The sequence below is a fragment of the Paramormyrops kingsleyae genome, chromosome 24, assembly GCF_048594095.1.
Source record: "Paramormyrops kingsleyae isolate MSU_618 chromosome 24, PKINGS_0.4, whole genome shotgun sequence".
Lineage (NCBI taxonomy): Eukaryota > Metazoa > Chordata > Actinopteri > Osteoglossiformes > Mormyridae > Paramormyrops > Paramormyrops kingsleyae.
Window position 1 is genome coordinate 23,467,762 of NC_132820.1, and position 6,503 is coordinate 23,474,264.

Below are 6,503 nucleotides of genomic sequence, written 5' to 3' on the forward strand. Positions count from 1 at the left end.
AATGTTGGCCCATATTGATAGGATAGCATCTTGCAGTTGATGGAGATTTGTGGGATGCACATCCAGGGCACGAAGCTCCCGTTCCACCACATCCCAAAGATGCTCTATTGGGTTGAGATCTGGTGACTGTGGGGGCCATTTAAGTACAGTGAACTCATTGTCATGTTCAAGAAACCAATTTGAAATGATTCGAGCTTTGTGACATGGTGCATTATCCTGCTGGAAGTAGCCATCAGAGGATGGGTACATGGTGGTCATAAAGGGATGGACATGGTCAGAAACAATGCTCAGGTAGGCCGTGGCATTTAAACGATGCCCAATTGGCACTAAGGGGCCTAAAGTGTACCAAGAAAACATCCCCCACACCATTACACCACCACCACCAGCCGGCATAGTGGTAACAAGGCATGATGGATCCATGTTCTCATTCTGTTTACTCTACCATTTGAATGTCTCAACAGAAATCGAGACTCATCAGACCAGGCAACATTTTTCCAGTCTTCAACTGTCCAATTTTGGTGAGCTTGTGCAAATTGTAGCCTCTTTTCCTATTTGTAGTGGAGATGAGTGGTACCCAGTGGGGTCTTCTGCTGTTGTAGCCCATCCGCCTCAAGGTTGTGCGTGTTGTGGCTTCACAAATGCTTTGCTGCATACCTCGGTTGTAACGAGTGGTTATTTCAGTCAAAGTTGCTCTTCTATCAGCTTGAATCAGTCGGCCCATTCTCCTCTGACCTCTAGCATCAACAAGGCATTTTCGCCCACGGGACTGCCGCATACTGGATGTTTTTCCCTTTTCACACCATTCTTTGTAAACCCTAGAAATGGTTGTGCGTGAAAATCCCAGTAACTGAGCAGATTGTGAAATGAGCAGATTGTGAAATACTCAGACCGGCCCGTCTGGCACCAACAACCATGCCACGCTCAAAATTGATTAAATCACCTTTCTTTCCCATTCTGACATTCAGTTTGGAGTTCAGGAGATTGTCTTGACCAGGACCACACCCCTAAATGCATTGAAACAACTGCCATGTGATTGGTTGATTAGATAATTGCATTAATGAGAAATTGAACAGGTGTTCCTAATAATCCTTTAGGTGAGTGTATACTTTATATGCTTATATTTATATACTTATACTTTGTGTACTGATTATATATACTTATTAATAAATAATATATTTATATCACTATTATTTTTAAAAGAGTTGCTGATTTTGTAATACTGCTGCAGCATTCTCCACATGCTAATCACTGCCCCACATCGAATTGGCACTTTGATCAGCCATGAATCACTTCACTACCCCCTGTTGAATGTTGCATCGTATGTTGTTAGATATCTCGTAGTAGTATTGCAGTATTTATTTAAATTGAAAATGCTTAAAACAGATCAATTTCTCACAAACACATCTATTCATGAGTGATTTAAACGGCAAGGATGAAAATGATTAGGATTAGCTCTTGCCAAAATAGGGCTTGTAAACTTTTGTGGTACTCAGAATTAACCCAAACAACTATGACTCTATAATCCTCTATAATCACTCTCACTCTGTCACACTTGAATCAAACTCCAGGCCTCGCATGTAATGAGCAAAATTTTCTTCTTTATTCAGCAATCCAGCATAGTGTTCCAACCACACTCGGGGACAATGCGCAATGCACCCCGCACCCAGAAATCAGCAGGTTAATATACTATAAGACGAATTCCCCTATATGGACTTCTAAGTCCTGATTGGTTACCAAACATCTGCAAACCAGGTTTCGAACATACAACAAACATAATACGCCACCTCTATTGGTCTACTTCAAGGATGTTCAGTTTCCAATCCTCGTTAGGCCTAGGCCTCCTATGAGTCCCACACATAAGCCTGTCTATCCAGCCTAGGAAGGAGGGCAAAAACCCTAAACATTAGGGAAATTCCACTCCCAACCCAGCAAAAAGGTGCAACCCCCCCTTTGGTGTCCATGGTTGGCATGGCTCACAATGTTATCAGTAAGGGAAACCCCAACCCTATATTACCTAAATAAAGACTTCAGCGTAAACATATACAACCCTTATGGGTACATAACTTGCTTGTGTGTTCAAATGCTACCATACAACAAACTGCGTCTAGCATAGTATAGCAGCTACATTTCAAGGCTTCCTGCAGGTCCCCTTTCTCCCCCCGGCGATGTTCCCTTCAGCCCAGTTCTCCAAGATCTGTGGCCTGCAAAGCTGGTTCCGTGCAGGTGGCTGTGAGGCAAGGACACACGGCACCATCCCCAAAACAACAAAACCTGAGACACAAGAACAATCCCACAATGCCTCCCAACCCTGGCCTACCATCACTTTAAATTTCCCTTCCACACTTTGAAGTAATGTTAAACATATACTACATAATCCTGAAAAGGAGTGGTCACTAAAATTAAACAGCTCGCAGATCTTCACAATGCAAGAAATGCAAAGATGGAGAAAGCGAAGAACAGTTCACAGCCGGCTGGGCACATTGTCATCATCAAAGATTTTAAGCATGTTTATTTATATAGCACAATTCGGGCACAAGGCAATTCAAAGTGCTTTACAAAGACAAGGATACAATCAAATTAAAATGTCAAAATCACATTTCAAAGATAAGTAAAAGAAATAATAATGAAAATAAATAATTTTATTAATCAATTACAATGAACACATAATAATAAGAAAAAGCCAAAATAAATAAATAGCTAACTGAAAAGACGTCACATTTTAATGACAGAAAATGACTGGTGCTGCACTAGGAAACTCTGACCATGCAACAATTCATCTAATTCCAGCATACAGACAAAATCTGAAAACTGCTAAACCTGTTGTTACTAGAGTGAAACACTGAACATGTGGAGCAGTAGAGCAATTAAAATCATGCTTTGACTCGACAGACTGGAATGTTTTCAAAACTGCTACTAACAGCGTGGATGAATACACGGACACTGTAACATGGCACATAAGCTTCTGCGAGGACTCTCGCATTCCCAAAAAGTCTGTTGTCAGCTATAATAACGACGAACCATGGTTTACAACTGAACTCAGGCAGCTTCCTAAAACAAAAGATGAAGCTTACAGGAGTGGTGACAAAAACCTGTTCAAATTCTACTGCGGGTTTGAAAAGCCACATTCGCGCATCATACAGCCCTCACCTTTTCAATGGCCTTCTTCACACCTGGGTACCTTCACACCTCGCCCACACTATACCCAGCTCACCCCCCCCCACGTCCAGCCACCTCCCCAGGAGAATCAACGACAGAGATGTAAACAAGATCTTCAGTAGCCAGAATACAAGGAAAGCTCCTGGTTCAGACTCTGTCTCCCCAGCCACTCTGAAGCACTGTGCAGATCAATAGTCACCTGTCTTCACAGATATTTTCAACCAGTCACTGAACCAGTCAGTGACTACAGACTGGTGGCTCTCACATCGGTGGTAATGAAGGCTTTTGAGAGACTTGTGCTGTCATACCTTAAAACCATCACAGACCTATCGCTTGACCCCAGGCTACAGTCTGCCTACAGAACCAACAGACCTGTGGACGATGCAGTTAACACTGGACTCCATTTCTTACTCCGACTTTTGGAGTGCCCTGAGACATATGTTAGGATTCTGTTTGTGGACTTTAGCTTTGCATTTAATACTATTCTATCGGAGCTAATGCGGAATGAACTCTCACAACTGTCCGTGCCTGATCCAAAATAACATGTTATAACCACGATGGCCCAGTTTTACGCTACAATCATTGAGTCCATCGTCACCTCCTCCATCACAGCCTGGTTTGGATCAGCCACTGAACGAGACAAGGCCAGACTGCAACACATCATCCACTCAGCAGAGCGAATAATCGGCAGTAACCTGCTTACCCTCCAGACACTTTACATCACCAGAACCAGGAAACGGGCATACAAAATCTTTGAGGACCCATCTCACCCTGCTCACCACATCTTTCAAGCCTTACCCTCCATGAGAAGACTCATGGCAATCAGAACCAAGACCACAAGACACGCCAAGAGCTTCTCCCCTCAGGTAGTCTCTCTCATTAACCAAACCAGTCTCTGAATGGACGTTCAATTAATCGTCAGCTGCAGTGAAATATCCACCAGCATAACCAGTGAACAACTGATAAACTACCTCTATGATTATATTCTGCACTCTTGCACATTATGCACACATACTGCAAACTCTGTATACATATTGCACTCTTGCACATATAGTTGACTTGGCTGCTACTTAATAACGGCACCATTTAAGAGCCCTTTAAATTATTATACCATTTATATAGTTTATATTCATACTACAATGATTACTATGTACACACACATATATAAATATCATAATACCATCATTACTACCATTAATAAACTTAATTATCATATAATTATCATATTACCCAATTGCCAGTCTATTGTTTATTACCTTTCTGCATATGTCTTTGCTAAATGTGGGTAACTCTCGCCAGTGTGGGGAAGCAATAAAAAAGGCCAACAGAATGTTGGGTTATATCTCTAGGTGTGTGGAGTTTAAGTCAAGGGAGGTGATGATACACTTATATAATTCCTTGGTAAGACACCACCTAGAATACTGTGTGCAGGTTTGGTCACCATACCTCAAGAAGGACATTGCTGCCTTAGAAAAGGTGCAACGAAGAGCTACGAGAATGATTCCTGGTCTTAGAGGAATGTCTTATGAGGAGAGGTTAGCGGAACTCAATCTGTTTAGCCTTGAGCAAAGGAGACTAAGGGGGGATATGATTCAGGTCTATAAGATTCTAACGGGTCTGGATGCTCTTCAGCCAAATGACTATTTCAATATTAGTCTAAATACTAGAACTCGTGGCCATAAGTGGAAATTAGCGGGAGAAAAATTTGAGGAAGCACTTCTTTACACAGCGTGTAGTTAGAGTATGGAATAGTCTTCCTGCTAGTGTAGCGGAAGCTAAAACCCTGGGTTCCTTTAAATCAGAGCTAGATAAAATTTTAACAACTCTGAGCTATTAGTTAAGTTCTCCCCAAACGAGCTTGATGGGCCGAATGGCCTCCTCTCGTTTGTAAATTTCTTATGTTCTTATGTTCTTTGTAATGTCATGTAAAAGCACCACCAAGGCAAATTCCTTGTATGGAAACATATCTGGATTCCGATTCTACATCCTTCATCAGTACTAGAAAACTTCCATCCAGCGTTGCATTTCACTTTGACGCTGTCGCTTTTGAAACACTTTTCTGTGATCTAGCTCTTGTTTTGGTCGCCGACTATCATCCAACAAAAGGTTCATTTCAGCTCTCCTAATCTGACATAAACCACACTCACAAACACTTTCGGGTTACTGTGTCACCGGGAAGGGATGGACTCCAGTCGGGATGGGTTTCCAGCATTTCCTATCCTGGCTGTTCTCTTTAGGGACAAACACAGGAATGGAGTCTAGTGATCACACCGGAACTTGACTTACCTGAACGGAGATGTATGGAGCAGACTCTCATATGCGCAGGGATGCTCTGGAATGCAAGGTCTTTACGCCCCACCGCTATAAGCTACGCCATCCGACGCCATTTCGTCAACTCTTCCACTTTTGCTCTTGTCTTTTCCAATCCAGAAAAGAGAAGAAACGTATACCGGTCCTGAAGACCGAAGAGAGACCCGAGTCGATATGGGGCTGCCGCTTAGCGGGTCGCCGTTAGCCGGGCCTCCGTGACGCCCCCCCGCAGAGTAGAATGCCCAGGGGCGTCGCAGCCACCGGCGTCCTCCCTGTCCTCCTGTCCTCTCAAAAAACAGCAATCATTTAAACAAACATGAGGGAAAATTCAAAAGGCAAAGATGAAGTCATGCCTTACCTCAGCACAGCTGCCCACCGCACAAACGACAGCGTGTCACCTTACTTTAAAAAAAAAGAAAAATTGGGGCCGCGCACGGACAGGGCCCCTCCCTCACACCACATGCGGCTAATTAGTTGGCCATCCAGAGGCACTCAGTCTATTAGTCACCCATTCAGTCAGTCAGTTCTGCCTTTCAACAACAGGGGGCAGTAGAGGTGCACCGTTCCCGGAAGCACTGCAATACCGGGTCGATGCCTGGAGCAGATGGGGCAAGCCCCACTTCCGGCTCCCTGTTCCAAAAATCCGTTTAATATGTGGTCCCCTCCATGGGGGACGTATCAAAATAACCTTTTCATACCAAAACAAAATGTAAATCAGCTCAAATACATGAATAATAAATATTATGCTTGTACTACTTACATTAACACATAATCACAATCTATAAGGCTGAAACATTCCCACACTATGCAAATCATGCCAACACAGTACAATAAGACTTTCAAAGATAATATTAAACAAACACCCACAGAGTGTTCCAAAGTGCATTTTGCAATGTCTATACTTTGAATGTCAAATTACAAACTTCACATAAATCTAAAGTACACTAAGATTAAGATGAGTTTGTTACCAAACCAAATATATAAGAAATAATTTATTTGCCAGGAATTAAGTTTATGATATTGAATGAAATGTGTGA

At 42.6% G+C, this 6,503-nt stretch overlaps 1 pseudogene; it reads right to left on the reverse strand.

Moving 5' to 3' along the window:
* Window positions 1-6,016: 6,016 nt before the first annotated feature.
* LOC140582520 (U2 spliceosomal RNA) lies at window positions 6,017-6,249 on the reverse strand (annotated as a pseudogene).
* Between the last annotated feature and the right edge of the window lie 254 nt (window positions 6,250-6,503).